General features: G+C 38.1%; 1 protein-coding gene and 1 pseudogene across 2 annotated transcripts in view; one reads left to right on the top strand and one right to left on the bottom strand.

The window, feature by feature from the left end:
* CRADD (CASP2 and RIPK1 domain containing adaptor with death domain) overlaps positions 1-16,923 on the bottom strand; it is a 237,579-nt gene that overhangs the window by 55,521 nt on the left and 165,135 nt on the right. The gene's annotated exons all lie outside the window — the stretch shown is intronic.
* Positions 15,354-15,475, top strand: LOC129076080 (uncharacterized; annotated as a pseudogene).

Raw genomic sequence — 16,923 nt, 5'->3', positions numbered from 1 at the left:
ATTTTGGACATGTCTTTATGCACATATACTATCAGAAGAATAACAGTTTTTTTTCCTAAGGGTTATTTAGTTTTGTTTGAGTATAACAGAAGAAAAAGAAGAAGAGAAACTAAATGACTTTCTGACCTGCAGTTTAAATACTTAAAACACACGCATGCAAGAATCAATGCTGAGAATTTTTTTTTAAGATTTAAGACATAAATTGCATGTTTTAATATTAATGACCTCCTCTCCCTTCCCTCATACCTCTTACATCATTTTTTTGCTTACATCATTTTTATTTTGCCAAGTGCATAAAATTTATAGCTTCTGTAACAATAACACCTGCTTCCCAGTTTTTTAGTCTTAAAGTTACATTATAATGGTTTGAATGTTCACCCTTGTTTATTGTTGTTGTTGTTGTTACTGTTTTTTTAAACCATATAATTTCTACTTCTGAGCCTGTTATTTTTTTAAAGATTTTATTTATTTATTTTTAGACAGAGGGGAGAAGAGGGAGAAAGGGAAGGAGAGACACATGAATGTGTGGTTGCCTCTCATACACCCCCCACCAGGGACCTGGCCTGCAACCCAAGCATGTGCCCTGACTGGGAATCGAACTGGAAACCTTTTCATTTGCAAGCCGGTCCTCAATGCACTGAGCCACACCAGCCAGGGTGAGCCTGTTATTTTGATTTAAGTATTTGGGTCAATTTCATCATAAGATGGTTTTTCTCAAGAAATGCTCATGGTTAATATTAACCCTGAGTTCTTTCAAATCAAGATTGTCTGCTTATTGCCTTCACTGCTAAATAAGTGCTTAATATTATTTGAAATTTTCATATTATATTATTTTAACATTATATTTTTAAATGATGAATATAATTTTATATTATTTTAAAAATCTTATTCCTTTTAACAAGTTTGTGGACCTTGCTCATATTTCATGGTAAAGAACGTTGGTGTGCAGAATTCTGATCCCAACTTGATATCTCCATTTCATAAGGCTTGCTTTTTCTCTCTGGAGTTTACAGTGCTGAAGCTTTAGACCAGGGCCATTTTCCCTCTGCTTTTCCAGGCACATGGCGCAACCTTGTGACCAAAGATTTAGTTCTTCCCTTGTTTCAGAAAAACCTTCTTGTGTTCTATCTTTGTCCTCTTTTTCGGCCTCACATGCTGCATGGCTTTGATTATCCTCCACAGCTGTCTTTTCCCCTCTTACTGCTTTAACTCTGTGATGGCCTCCTATGTTCCCCAAGCCACTCATTCGATTTTCCTTAATGTCTCTTCTGGTTTTTGTCCCTGGTTCAAATCTTGTTGCTTGTTTTTGTCCTCAATTTTCTTGATCTTTAATCAATCTCTTAAAAACCTCATTTCACCTCATACCCATTTGGATGACTACTATCAAAAAACAGAAAATAGACTTCCAGTCAAGATGGTGGAGTTGGTAAATGATGTGCTTGCTTCCTCCCATGATCACAGCAAAATTACAACTAAATTATAGAACAATCATCCTTGTCAAACAGCCAAATACTAGCTGAACGGAAGTCATATAACTAAGGATATAACAAAGAAGCCATGTTGAGTCTAGGAAAGCTGGAGACTCAAAACAAGCCAGTCCCACAAACACAGTGTTGTGGTTAAGAAATGAGAGGGATATCTTGGCTGTGGAGATTTCCCCATAAGGAACAAGGAGCTTTCAGCCTCATACCAGGCTCCCCAGCCTAGGGTTCCAGTGTCAGGAAGAGAAGTCTCCATAACTCTTGGCTGTGAAAACCAGCAGGGATTGCAGCTGAATGAGAAGGAGGGCTTCTAGAGTCCCAGGCATTCATCTTAAAGGGCCCCACAAATGGAATTACTAGCTCTGAGCTCCCGCACTGGGACAGCTGCTGGAAAGATGCCAAGGACATAAGGGGACAAACTGAATTGTCTGGCTCAGGAAAAGAGATGGAGAGGTAGCTTTCTCCCTAAAAGAAATGCTGGCAGACAGCATTGTTCCTGTGTTGAGCCCTCCCACAACACAGTCTGTGGGCACAGATGGGCAACAGGTCTGACTCTCCATCAGCATTGCTAACCACCTCTGCTACACCCTGGTGATTCCCTGAGGCCCTGCCCCACCCAATCTGTGGGCCAGCCCAAGATGCTTCAAAATTTCTTTCATATAAATGGCTAGTCTGTGCTCAAGATATGGACTTTTCTAAAATCTTTCAAAGGTTCACAAATGCTAAATAAGCAGTGACTGACCTCAGCGTGCTCTATAACTCTTCCTAAGTCACTCCAAGCTGACCACTCGTGGCAGCCGGCCTTGGTTTGCAGTTTAGCCTTCCCCAGGCATGTCTAAGCCCTCCACAAGCAGCAGTCATCTGGGGATCACTTTGCAGCTCCAACGGGATAGCCGCAGGCTAGGAACAAACAGTGGCTGAAGTAGCCTGCATCAGAGCCCCATCTAAAAGGCCCCAGAACCAACATGCTTAGTGGCCAGCTTCAGGTCACACCAGAATATCACGCAGTTAGCACCACAGCTAAATAATACACCTAAAGAGTGGACTCAGCAGGCCCCAGAGCCCCACCAAAGTGAATCAGGTTCCATGGGATCAACCACTGCAAAACAGTGCATCCAATGTAGTCACAGCCATTCCACAGCAAATCGGCCTGAGGATCAATCCCTTTCGCTGACAGACCAACAGCAATCAAGGCTCAACTACAACACAAGGGTACACACAACCCACACGAGGGACACCCTTGAAGCACCTGGATCAGGAGACTAGGGAGACTGTGCTACAAGGATCCACAGGACACCTACCGCATAAGATCAATCTACCAAGATGGAAGACAGAGCAGATCTACCTTATACATAAAGACAAACACAGGGAATCAGCCAAAATAAAGAGACAAAGAGACCTTCCCCAAATGAAAGAACAAAACAAAACTTCAGAAAAAGAACTAAACAAAATAAATACAAGCAACTGACCAGGATATAGAGTTCAAAATCTGGTTATAAGGACGTTCAAAAAACTTAGGGGAAGAGAAGATGAACTCAGAACATTAATAAAGAGATGGAAAACATTAAAATGAAGGTAGAAAACAAAAAATAATGAGCCATAAATGAAGATTACAATAACTGAAATAAGGAATACATTAGAGGGAATCAACAGTAGCGTACTTGAAGCAGAGGACTGAATCAGCAATTTGGAAGACAAGACAACAGCAAAGGAAAAAAAAATTTAAATAAGGATAGTTTACAATATTGCTGACACAACAAGTGTACCAACATTTGTACCATAGAGGTACCAGAAGGAAGGCAGAAAGAAAACAAGGGGCTGAAAACCTATTTGAAGAAATAATGATAGTATAGGGGGATCACTTTGTAAAGTATATGATTATCTAACCACTGGGTTGTACATCTAAAATGAATATAAAATAATATTGAATATACACTGTAAATAAAAATAAAATAAAATAAAATATGACAAAAAACTTCTCTAACCTGGCAAAGAAAATAAACATACAAGCACAGGAAGCACAGTGAGTTCCAAATAAGATGAACCCAAAGAGGCCCACACCCAGGCACATCATAATTAAAACGCCAAGAGTTAAAGATAAAGAGAGAATCTTAAAAGCAGCAAGAGAAAATCAGTTAACTACAAGGAGCTACCATAAGACTCTCAGCTGATTTCTCAACAGAAACTTTCCAGACCAGAAGGGACTGGCCTGAAATATTCAACATGATAAAAAGCAAAAAACTACAACCAAGATAACTCTACCCAGCAAAGCTATCATTTAGAATTGAAGGACAGATAAAGAGCTTCCCAGACAATAAAAAACTCTAAGAGTTCATCACCACTAAACCAGTATTACAAGAAATGTTAAAGGAACTTCTTTAGAAGAGAAACAAAGATTAAAAATATGAATAATAAAATAGCAATAACTTACATATCTATCAACAATTACTTTAAATGTAAATGGGTTGAATACTTCAAAAGACATATGGTGGTTGAACAGACAAATAAACAAGATCCTCACATATGCTGTCTACAACAAACTCACTACAGGCTGAAAGTAAAGAGATAGAAAAAGATATTTCATGAAAATGAAAGTGAACAAAAAGCTAAGGTAGCAATACTTATATCAGACAAAACAGGCTTTAAAACAAAGGCTATAACAAGAGACAAAGAATGATTCAGAAATTCCACTTCCAGGTACTCATCCAAAGAAACCCAAAACACTAATTCAAAAAAATATATTCATCCCTCTGCTGACTGAAGCATTATTTACAATAGCCAGGATATGGAAGCAGCCTAAATGTCCATCAATAGACAAATGGATAAAGATGTGGTATGTATGTACAATAAATATTGCTTAGCCATAAAAAAGAACAAAGTCTTTCCATTTGCAACAGCATGGATGGACCTAGAGGGTATTATGCTAAGTGAAACAAGTCAGACGGAGAATGGTAAATACCATATGATTTCACTTAAATGTGGAATCTAAAAAAAAAAAAAATTCCGAAATAAACTCATAGATACAGAGAACGTTTTGATGGTTGCCAGAAGGGAGATGGGCTGGGGAAATGGGTGTAAAGGTGAAGGGATTAAGATGTATAAATTGCCATTTATAAAAACAGTCACATGGATAAAAAGTACAGGATGGGAATACAGTCAACGATATTATAATAAGTATGAATGGAGTCCAAGGGGTACTAGACTTACTGGGATGATCATTTTGTAAGTTATATAAATGCCTAATCACTATGTTGTTCACTTGAAACTAATATTATATGTCAACTCTAATTGGGAAATTAAAAGAACTGTTTCTTAAAATACTGACAATAAGTGTTGTGAAGATGCGGAGAAACTGGAACCTTGTGCACCATTGGTGTAAATGTAAAATGGTACAGCTGCTATGGAAAACTGTATGATGATTAAATTAAAGTGGGTTTACCATACAACCCAGTAATTCTACTATATACCTAAAAGAACTGAAAGCAATGACTCAAAGAGCTATTTATGTTGCTATATCAATTTTCATAGTGGCATTTGTTCACAATAGCCAAAAAATGAACACAACTCAAGTGTCTATCAAGGGATCAATGGATAAACAAAACATGATATATTATACTTTAGGATATTGTGCAGCCATAAAAAGGAAAAAATTCTGACCCATGCTACAACATGTATGCACCTTAAGGGAATTATGCTAAGTGAAATAAGCCAGTCACAAAAGGACAAATACTCTCAGATTCCATTCACATGAGGTACTAGAGTAGTCAAATTCATTGAGATGGAAATAACAATGGTTACCAGGGACTGGGGGAGAAATGGGGCATTGTTTTTAAAAAGTCCAATGTGAAAGTACTTAACACCCCTGAAGTGTACATTTAAAAAGAGAAAAGATGGCCCTGGCTGGTGTGGCTCAGTGGATCGATGCTGGGCTGTTAACCGAAGGGTCGTCAGTTTGATTTCCAGATGGGCACATGCCTGGGTTGCAGGCCAGGGTGCCAGCTGGGGGCGTGTAAGGCAACAGATCAATGTATCTCTTGCATATCGATGTTTCTCTCCCTCTCTTCCTCCCTCCCTTCCTTTCTCTCTAAAAGTAAATAAGTAAATAAATCTAAAAAAATAGAAAAGATGGCACATTTTATGCTATGTATATTTTACCACAATTAGAAATAAAAATTTAAAAAGAATCTCATTGTTTTATCATAGCTACATTGAGTTTTTATGGAATTGATACTGAGCTCTTCTAAAGCACAAAATACTTGTGAGGTTGAGTTTTCTTGAATTGGGTTTGTTCTCAGACCAGGTTGGCTATGTCTATGTTTTGCAAGTCATGTTCCTTTCTTTCATCCCTCTGCTGTAGCATTTTCACAGCTGTATTGACACTTAGCTTCATCTTATGCATACTTAATATGAGTATCTTCATCCAAAATAGTATCTTCTATTTGCTCTCTTATACTAAGTTGGTGCATCCTTGACGCTCTGCTCACTTTATAGGGGACCAGTTGTCTTTCTCCCCTGAGCTACAATTTGACATTGGCTGTTGCTTTCTGTTCCATAGCCATAGAGGAGAGCTAGGACCCACTGGGCATGCCTTTGCTGGGGTTCCTGTATTCTACTCTCTATTTTGAAAGCTAATTAAATATCTTATACCAGTTCTTGCTCTGTCTAGCCAGGTTGCGCTCACTCCTATCATTTCTTTCCTGGAACTCAGCACAGAGACTAAGAAATAGCCTGCTCTGGGTTGCCTTCCTGCCTCAGCTGAGGGTGATTCCTGACATTTATAGAGGCTGTCGGCTCACCTCTAAAGCCAGATTCTTTCCAAACTGATCTGTATTAGCAGGAATGTTCAGGATTTTGTCCCCTTGCCTTTCTCTCCCACTATTGCTCCTGAGGGGTCAGGGTGAGGTGTTTCCTGCATTGTCTCCCACTTTTCAAAGTACGTGGACTAAAGCTTTGATTGGTTTTTTTTGTTTGTCTGATTGCTGCTGGTAATGTTTTTGTTTTAAAGACTTATGGATTCAGCTCATTGGGTGGTGGGGAGGGAGCATCTGATTCAGCTACACTCTGTCATCATTCTGACTCTCGGCCAACTATTAATGCAATTTTGTGTTGGGCCAATTAACTGGAAGTGAGGACAGTGCTCTCATTCTTCTGTACTTTCAGGGGCACATGTTCCTTGTGAATACTTCCACATAACTGGGAGATGGCTAGTAGTTTGTGGACACAGCCTGAAGCAAAGATGACTGGCACATAAACACACCCAGCCAAGAGCAAATCAGGTCCTCCAAGGAGAGGTTATACACATAAAGAGACAGTAACAGCTGTTTGTGCCATCTGACCTCCTTCTGGAAAAGTATCCTCATGAGGCCCTTTGAGCTTGTGAATTCCTCTGAATGTGAGGTTACTTAAAAATGAAAGTCCTAAGGCTTTAGTGTCAGCTCCTAAGGATACTACATAATATCTGATCAAGCTATAAATTAATCCATTGTGACCATCTGGCTACTATTTCTCAAAGCTTGATGTGCATACCACTAGTTGTGTGCAAGATGATGTCAGGTGATACATGGGGGAACATTCTGTATTAGAACAGTCATGTATCTATTTTAACACAATTAGAAAAGTATACGTAGTATTTCAAACTCATGATTCCAAGGATTAAGATAAATATATAACAGGTAAATAAAAACAGATCTATTATAGAATGATAAAAAAGTAAACAAAAAGTAGAATGTTAAATAAAAAGTAAATTTTAAAAAAGGATTAAATTACTGGTACAGTGGTACAAAGATATGGCAAAAATTGTACAAGTAGAGCCCAAATGATTGAAGTTTGAAAAGTCCAGTGTTTCTCAACAATGTCACCACCGGCATTCCGAGCAGGACACTCCACTGTGCATGGCTGTCCCCAGTGCACAGCAGGGTCTTCAGCGTTGCTGACCTGCACCTACTGGGTGCTGGTCACATCCCTCAGTGCATTCTGAGCACACATGTCCACGTGTCTGGGGTGAGGTGGTACTAACCCTGGTTAAGAACCACCAGATATTGTGACATAAGAATGTCCAATCTAGTTTTTCAGATTCTAAGCAAGGACTTAAATCCTTTTATACTGACACAATGTCCTCTCTTACATAGAGCCTAAATGTTTCATGCAACACTTTAATCACATTTTCAGTGATGTTAAAACTCACCTGTTTTAAAAGGATCAACACTCTGACAGACCCATTTACCACAATGAAGCCAAGGATCCATTTGAAGGGATGAACACTCTCACTCCCATATCCGCCGTATTTTCACTTACTCCTTCAACTCCTATACACCCCCATCTTTGTGGTCATTACATGAATGAAAGCAGCATAGTGTTCCCCTCTCCTTCTCCAACTTCCTCCCTCACTCATACCTATCAATAGCTGCTCTGGCCTCAAAACTGAAAGTCTCCTTTCCAATCCCTACTGCATTTAGAGTCAGGTCTAAAAGATCACTCAACTTTCCTATGTTTTTTAAACAACATTGCTGTCTCCCAAGCTTCTTATGGTCAGAGACTTCTACTTCTGCATCCTCTTTTTTCAACCTTTAACTCCTTGCTGAGCACAAAATAAAACACAACGTATAGTGTTTAAATATATACATATATTTTTAAATCCTCACCTGAGGATATGTTTATTGATTTTTTTTTTAGAGAGGAAGGGAAAGAGAGAGAAAAACATAGATGTGAGAGAGAAACATCGATTGGTTACCTCCCATGCGCCCCAACTGGGGATTGAAAGAGCGACGTAGGCATGTACCCTAACCTAGGATCAAACCCACAACCTTTTGGTATATGGACAATGCTCCAACCAACCAAGTTACCAGTAGCCAGGGCCACAACATATACTTTCTCAGTAACTGATCATATCTTTAAAACAAAAAGTTCCTCCAAGTCGAGTTTTTAAATCTGTGCAGGTAGTACTCCCTGGTACGTCTTGGCTGGGTGTGGGTTCTCCAAATGAAAGAAGAGTCCACAGACCCAGCATCCTGTTGACCTCTTCCTTTTACCCTGAATCCAATCATCTGTAACTAACTTTATGGTGACCTGAGAAGAGGAACTAATAGGGTTCAAGAGCACAGTTCAAAGACTTAATTAAACGCATGGAGTAAAAGGGAGGCACATCAGACATGTAAACATCTGCCAGGAAAGTCAGATAAATTAGCAGTCAGGGATCTAGAAAAACAGAAAGGGTTTTAACTATCAAATTCCTTTTTAACTTCAGTTATTTTGTGATGTAACTGGAGACACTGTAAGCAGATACGAATTCTTTATAAGAGAGATTCAGTTGGACATGGGGTAGCACTTTGAAAAACTATACACCTTCCTTGTGGAGAGCCCGGTGATACACCAGCCTCTCCAGGTCACTGCTGCAGTGAGCCACTGCCACTGATGGAAGCGTCATCTGCTTCAGGTTTGCTGGAACAAACCAATGAACAAACAAAAAACAGTTGAGCTAAGAAATTTTCCCTTTCTAGTGCAGCCACTTTTTAGATGCAAAATGTTCTCTGCTTGACAACATTTAACTTTCTGCTCAGGTCAAGTCTACTACTGCTCCACTGACCAAAGCAAGACATGTGGCCAAACCCAAGACAAATAGGACAGAGAATTAAATCTTCTCACAGGGTGAGAGGAGTGAGAATTTGCTAAATAATCTATAAGCACTCACAAGTATACTAATAAATTTTTAAAACCTAGATGAAGTGATACATTACTGGGAATACATAAGGTGTCAAAATTGACACAGGAAAATAATAGAACAGTTGAATAGATCAGAGTATTAAATACATTGAAATGGGAATCAAAACCCCTCCCTTGCTAAAGAGTCCTTGGCCCAGATAGTTTTACAGGTGAACTCTAACAAGTGTTCATGAGACATTAAAGTTCCAGTGTTATATGTTTGTCCAGAAAATAGAAAAAAAAACCCAAAAGCTATATAACCCATTTTATCAAGCTACTGTACTTTGTATTTCAAATAGGATAAAAAGAATACAAAAAAATTACAAGAATACATATACATACATATATTTTTGTTATGATTTTTGGTAATGATTTTTGATGTGAAAAATCCTAAATATTAATGAATAGAGTAAAAAAACCTATTTAAAATAACAGATAATAAACTAGTAGAATTTATCACAAGATTACAATAATTTCAACATCATAAAAATCTATCAATTAACTTAAGATATCAATAGTCTAAAGAAAAAAGTCATTTTATCTTAATAGATGCAAAAATTTTTTTATAAAATTTGACACTCTTTATGATTTATAAAAAGATTCTTCAATAATTAGAAGTATGGGGAATTTTTCTAACTTGGCAAACATGGTAAAATCCTACAATAAGCATTTGATTTAATGGAAAATTTTAAAATGTATTCCCTTTCAGAATGGGAATGAGACAAGGATACCCACTATTACCATTACTGCTGAATACAGTAGTAGAGGGAGGTCCTGACCAATGCTGTAAGGAAAGGAAAAAAAAGAGGATCCAAGATGGCAGCAGAAAACACAGAAGCTACACTCAACTCCTCCTTGGACCATACTGGAATTACAACTAAAAAATAGAGCAATCAATTGGAGTAAGCAACTGAAGACTAGCTGAACAGAAGTTTATAACCAAGATTTACGGAAGAAGCCACATCAAGACTGGTGGGAAGGGTGGGGATGCAAACAGGGCTGGTCCTGCTCCCAGGGGCAATGGCTGAGCTTCTGGAGGGATATCTCAGCTATAAAGGGCTCCCCCAATGTGAGAAAATGTAAAAGAAAGAAAATAAAGAGATGCCCAAATATAGAAATTTAATCAAAATAAAAACAACAATGAGAAGTCAATTGATGCGCACAGAAATCTAGATAATACCAAGTTTTGGCTGAAATGTGGAGATATAAGGAACTTTAGTCACTGCTGGTGGGAATGAAGAATAGACAGCCATTCTAAAGAGCAAGCTCACAGTGTGGATAAAATTGAATACAATTTATAATCTTGTGCCTATTTAAATATACCCAAGAAAAATCTGAGAAGACCCATAAGAGACACGTATAAGGTTGTCTGTGCAAAGTTACATTATTTGCATTAGCGAATACACAGATACCTTATAACTCAGCAATCTTGTTTGGGGCTTATGCATCCCAGAAAATTCCAATACAGATCCATGAGGGGTCATGTACAAGGCTGTTTACATGAAGTAACCCTGTGGGACGAAAGGAGCTGGAAATAATCTAAGCCCGTACCGCTAGGGGAACAGAGAGAGAGAGATGAAGGAGCATGTAGGGAATACCAGGCTGATTTAGAAAAAGGATGGCCTAAGTCAAAAATGTAAGAAAAAGAATGAAATCTATCGCAATGAAAACTTTCAAGTACATGTTCAGCCCTGGCTAGTGTGGCTCAGTGCACTAAGCGCTGGCCCACGAAGCAAGGGGTCGCCGGATCAATTTCCAGTCAGGGTACATTCCTGGGTTGCAGGCCATCCCCTCTAAAAATAAACAAATAAAATCTTTTTAAAAATACATGTTCAAAACAACATTATTTACAAAAACACACAAATAAAAGAATATCCATCAGACATAGAGTGGGTTTGGGGAGGAAAGGGAAGGGTGGTGCACTGGCTGCCAGACAGGCCGAGAAAACTGATCTGACTCCCACCTCCCAGGGCCCACATGTTAACCTTGGTCCCTGAGTGCATGGCTGGCAGAGAAGTCCTTTGGCTCAGGGACTGGTTGCCTGGAAATGAAAGAAAAGTACCCTGAAAAGAAAACTAATTAGAACCCCTTGTTCTGATAGATAGTCACAGAGAACAATCTGGGCCCCACAGAGAGGTGAAGAAATAAACTGTTCGGTCTTTCTAAAACCGATTTCCAGGATGAGGAAGTGACAGCCCACTCCGAATAACAAAGCTGTGTTGCAAAATACAAGTAAATCATACTTACTCTAATGGAAAACTTGATTTGACTATCAAGTCCACGGAAGGTCAACAGCAAAAATGTTAGCAATAATTGAGTTCTTACTGAATTAAAAGACAGGAGGTAGGATGGACATGGCTCTGGGCTAAGAATTAGCAGGCCTGGGTACTATAAAATTTGAACCTGCCACCAGCTAGACATGCATCTTGGGATAAGTCATTTAGCCTCTCTTGGATTGCTTTCTCATTTGTAAAAGGTGAAGCCAGATTACTTCCAAAGCCTCTTGTAGACATAACATGTTATACTATCTTTTTCAAATGCAACTTTATTTTTTACAGATCTTATGTTCTGACTTCTCATTAATCAACAGTCATCACTTATTGTTGCATCACTTTTTCCTGTATGTATTCTAAGATAAAAACAACACTTTTGGTGTTTTTGTAATTTTTTTTTTTTTTTGCTTATTTTTTCCTGCTTTTCAAAGATCACTCACAGAAACTTGACCTTTCATAGCAAAAACAAAACAAAACAGTGAAGTGAATATTGGCAGAGTAAATTTTTTCAAAGCAGTCTAAAAACTTTTAAAGTTCAAGTTTCTGGGCCATTCATATTTTTTTTCCACATACTTTCACAAACCCGACCAAACTGCATCACTTGGTCATTCATCCTGCCGCTTGAAAATACCAGCCTGCCTGGAACCTGAGGCCCTTGCACTAGCTGGTCCCTCTTCCTGGAATGCTCTTCCTGGAACCCTCCATTAAATGTGGCTTCTTAGTGGAGCCCACCCTGACCGCCCTATTATCATTCGCAACTCCTGTTCCACTCTGGGATCCCTCCTTATCCACATATCACTTTCTAACATATTTTATATTTTATGGGTGTGCTATATTTGTTGTTGCTGACTGTCCCCACTCCACACATCATCCCATCCCTGAGAGAATATCAGCTACTCACAGGCAGAGGACCTTTGTCAGTTTTGTTCAATGATGTGTCCCAGGCACCAAGGATAGTGCTAGTTCACAGACAGCACTCACACACATATTGGATACTGTTGGACCAATGAACGAATTAAAGGGAACGATCCATCACAATCACAACATATTCATTTAGCCCTGCTCTCTGTTGCCACAGTGTTACCAGATGCTCCTACTTTTAGTTTACTTGGCACCTAAAAACCAAAGAAATTATATTGCATAATCTGGGAATGGATAGAAAGTTAAAGAAAGGGGCAACTCCGTAACAGCAAATACTACCAAGGTTAAGGATACATAAACTACACACTTTCTATACTGAACTGGGCAAAAATGAACTCCTCCCTCCCATATCCATGTTTAATCTGAAGAGTTAGAAACACAGACAGACCGCCAGAGGGCTTCTGGGTAAGTAGGGAAGAGTAAGGCCTGATCCCAGAGTCTCCATCCCCCCAAAACTATGGAAATGAACGGAAAGTAATAACAAGAAGCCAATCAAAAGGGATGGTTAGAACCACCCTCCCGTTCCTGCTTCCCTGAAGCTGTACCTATAAAATTCCACTCTGATACCCCCAAATCTTGAGAAGAATAATGAATTAAGTGGTATTTCTTATGGCTTTTTCTATTCTGACTTTAGTAGTTGGGATAGTAATTGCTCATGGGGCGTTGGGAAGATCAGAAACGTAAACAATGAGGATGGATACACCCTACAGAAGTGAAGAGACATTTCACATGGTCTCAGGAGACTACAGGACAAGGCTGTCACAATGTGGCCCACACGTGAACAGCTCAGCCAAGCTCACTCCTCTGCCCTGACTCCTCCGCTGACATGTGCTCTTTAAGCTGAAGAAAGTAGCCAGTCCTCAAGGGGCCACAAACGGGGTCAGAGGGTGTCAAGAAGTCAACCCTGTGTATCAGAGCATCAAAGGCTGCCCAAAACATGAGCAAGATGGAATGCAATGGCATGGCACTTGAGTAACATACTAATTTCTAAAACACTAGTAATAAGTGATTTAAAAAGGGGATTTTATGAGTATGTGGGAAAAAACTGGCAAAAAGAATCCACAATCCTCATGGAATAAAGGAAAGTATTTTTGTCATGGAACAACTTAAAAGCATAATAGAAACATGAATACTGTAAAACAAAAGCTTAACAATGAGATAGCCAATGAATGCTTGTCATACTAAAAAGATAAATTTAGGGCTAAAAGAGCAGCATTATAAAACTAATAAATAAATTAGAAACACCAAGGAATAGACATGACTCAAAATTATTTTCAAAGGCTTGAGGTAATCAGTGATAGAATGCAGAATTTAAAGCAATTGGGGGAAAATGATAGATATAAAGAAGAGATGAATACAGTCAACTAAAAATTTAAAAATGGGCATCCCTAAAGTAGAAAACCCAGCCCAAAGTATTCAGAGAACCAATACAAGAAAATATCCCTAAAATGAATAAGCATCAGAATCTCTATGTTGAAAGACTACACTCTAGTTTAGGAAAAAGGGATATAGGATTATCAACTGTGAGACATATTCTGGCTAAATAATTGAGTTTCCAGTGTCAAAAAATAATTCTTCAGAGAAAGCAAGTTGCCTACAAGTAGGAGAAAGGCAGTCAAATTTTTCAACAGTACCCTACATGCAAGATATAATGAAGCAATTCCTTCAAGATTCTAAGGGGAATAAAGTACAGTCTCTAAATATTATTCCTGGCCGAGGTAACTTTCAAACACAAAAGTAACTGGTAGATATTCTTGAACCTGAGGACAACTTGAGAATTCACCATTCTGAGCCCTCCTCTAAAAGTCTTGACAATCTAGTCTGTGCAATGATAAAAGTAAAAATAAAAATAAAAATAAATCAGTGACACACCAAGTCTGGATAGGCAAAACAGTATGCTTCAGGTCCAGGCAATAAGGATTCACTGTTGATAAAGAATTTAAAAATAGAAATAAAACCACTGAAAATCTGTCCGCTTTTCCTGTCACCATGTACCAACAATTCTAAGCGTTGCAAATGATAAACTCTCTCTCTCTACAGGGTGAAATGCTCTCCCACCAGATAGTCTCCCCTAAGCCCCTGGAACTGCTTCTTGAGATCAGTAGTAGGAAAGCCACGGTAAAAAGATCATTATTGGACACTGAATTTATTTAATGCAAACCTAATTTTAAACGACCGAACAAAACATGTTATTTATCTTGATTATCTGAAAATAATAACGTAACTACTCAAAATCAAGGCTAGATTATAGAACAGAATGTGAGTATTATATACTTTGCGTGAAAATAACAGTGTAACTAACAAAAATCTAAAGGGAAGAAAGGAGAGAGAGAACGCCTATGATCTCATCTGTCATCGCAGGGAAGAAATCAATACAGTCTGAAACAAAGAGTGCAGCAGTCAGGATAGCTAAGTGATCTCTGGTAGGAAACAACCCTAAATCTCAGTGACTTCACAGAAGAAGACTGCAGGCCCACGTGGCTCCTCAGAACAGCACGTCCGTGAGCTGGTAGTGCTTTTTACGCCAGACTTGTGCTCCTCTACATTTCCAGAAGCATCCACGCCCGCCAAGACAGGAAGAAAAAGAGTGGGAGACTTGCAAATCTGGCAATTAAATACATTCATCCATTCATCCACTGGTCACTTCTGCTCACATTTTGTGGCTGGAGCAAGTCACAAGACCACACCTAACTTAAAGGGAGTGAGGAAATAAATTCTCCTATATCCCATAAGGGAGACAGAACTGGGTGAGGAGCAATGTCTGCTAAGAAATATAGTTGGAGAAAAAGAAAAACCAAAACCAAAAACATCAAATTCTTTATCACCTCTTTTCTTAACCTTAGAAGAAAAAATAAGTTAACATTTCTTACTGTGAAAAAAACGTTCACTCAAAGTTCAGTAATTTCTTAATTTTCACTTTCTTTTTCCCCACTTAAATTCAAATAAAATTGAACGTAATGGTTTTTAAATTCAAAAATTAATCACCTCTCGGCCTTTTGGCTAAGGTCCAATGTAGCATCTGTTCTTATCAGTTTAATAGAAATTAGCATGTATCATTATCCAACATTTATGAAAGTGTTTCTATCTGTCCGTCCATCCTTTGAGAACATCTACAAATATGCTTAGAGAGATGTCCAACAGGATTCACTTAATGAGACATATCTAAATGATAGTATTTGTGATCATTTTCTTTTGCTTTTCTGTATTCCTTGTATACTCTATAATGACATATATAATTTTCATAGACACAGTAATTATTAGAATATGAATGAATTAGGAACAATACTTGACCTTGTGTTATAGAGCCTTAAAAGCACTGGATGGTAAAAAAGAGAGAAACAAGTTTTACGCTGCTATCAGAAAGGAACAGAGATTTAAAAAGGAAAAAGAGTGATATTTCATGATCATTATACACTGTTTGAAATTACAAAGTGGGTAGATGCTGACAGCTTCAGGCCATGCAGCTGGTTTGAATCAGCTGTATAAAGGATATATAGTTCTATTTTCACCAGTTTTTAAACTCTTTTATATCTTATTCAGAATAGCTTTTGATGTAGGTCATGGCAGATAGAAGTCATTCCTACCAAGTATTCAGTTGTTTATGGAGATTAATAGAGGTGCTCTATGGAAATAGAGTTGGCTTTTCCCATTTAAAAATATGAACATTAATTATAAAGGTACAATTAATAAGCTGAAGAGGAAAACATAATAACTTCTAATCGTGGTTGACATTCATTAAGCGAGTGGGGACAGTGCTGAGAGACCATCGTACTCTTCAGGGCTCACGAAAATAGTTCAATTTCTTTTAAAATCAGAAGATTAATGAATCTGAGGTCAAAAAATATTTGGACATACAATATATTCATATTCATGCCAGCTTAGTCATAGCTTTAATATTTTTTAAGTAGAGGAATGGAGCCGCAAAGGCACCAGTGCCTCTAGCCCATGAAAGTCACAGCTCTGATTCTATTACTTTTAACTCACAAATTCATTGGCAGATGGCAAAAATTACTTAGTTGAAATATATACTTAAAAACTACCTTTTGAAATTAAAATCAGTGTATTATTAATAGATAAAATTCCAAAGTGCTTTGTCAGTTACTCAGCGTGCCTAGATGATGAATGCAAATTCTCAGCATAAACAACGACACTTTTTTCACAGGCTATCAGTAAACAACATTCAAGATTCTTTTATACAGGAGATATATTATACAGATATAAAGTTTTGAGCTTTTCTCTTTTCTAAATAGGAACACGAACTCTTTAGTCACATAATTTTCCACAAATGATTGTTCTCCAAATTTTCAAAATTAAAAAAAAAGTGCAACTTTATTTTAGTCTTCAAGATCAAATACATAAAGTTTTAAACTGACGCCCAAATTGAAGAAAACAAGCTGGCCCTGCGTTCCCTTGATACTATTTGTACTGCTGGTTCTTGGGCAGTAAAGAGAGAACTCCTTTAAGAAACTTCAATTGCATATTAAAATTATAAAAGAACAACTCTGTCCCTGGTCATGTGGCTGAGTTGGTTGGAGCACCATCCTGTGCAC

This window comes from Pteronotus mesoamericanus, unplaced genomic scaffold (genome assembly GCF_021234165.1).
Source record: "Pteronotus mesoamericanus isolate MK-2021 breed Mesoamerican mustached bat unplaced genomic scaffold, CSHL_Meso_final contig_56, whole genome shotgun sequence".
NCBI lineage: Eukaryota > Metazoa > Chordata > Mammalia > Chiroptera > Mormoopidae > Pteronotus > Pteronotus mesoamericanus.
The sequence above is the reverse complement of the archived record's forward strand: the minus strand, read 5'-3'. Positions and strand labels throughout refer to the sequence as shown.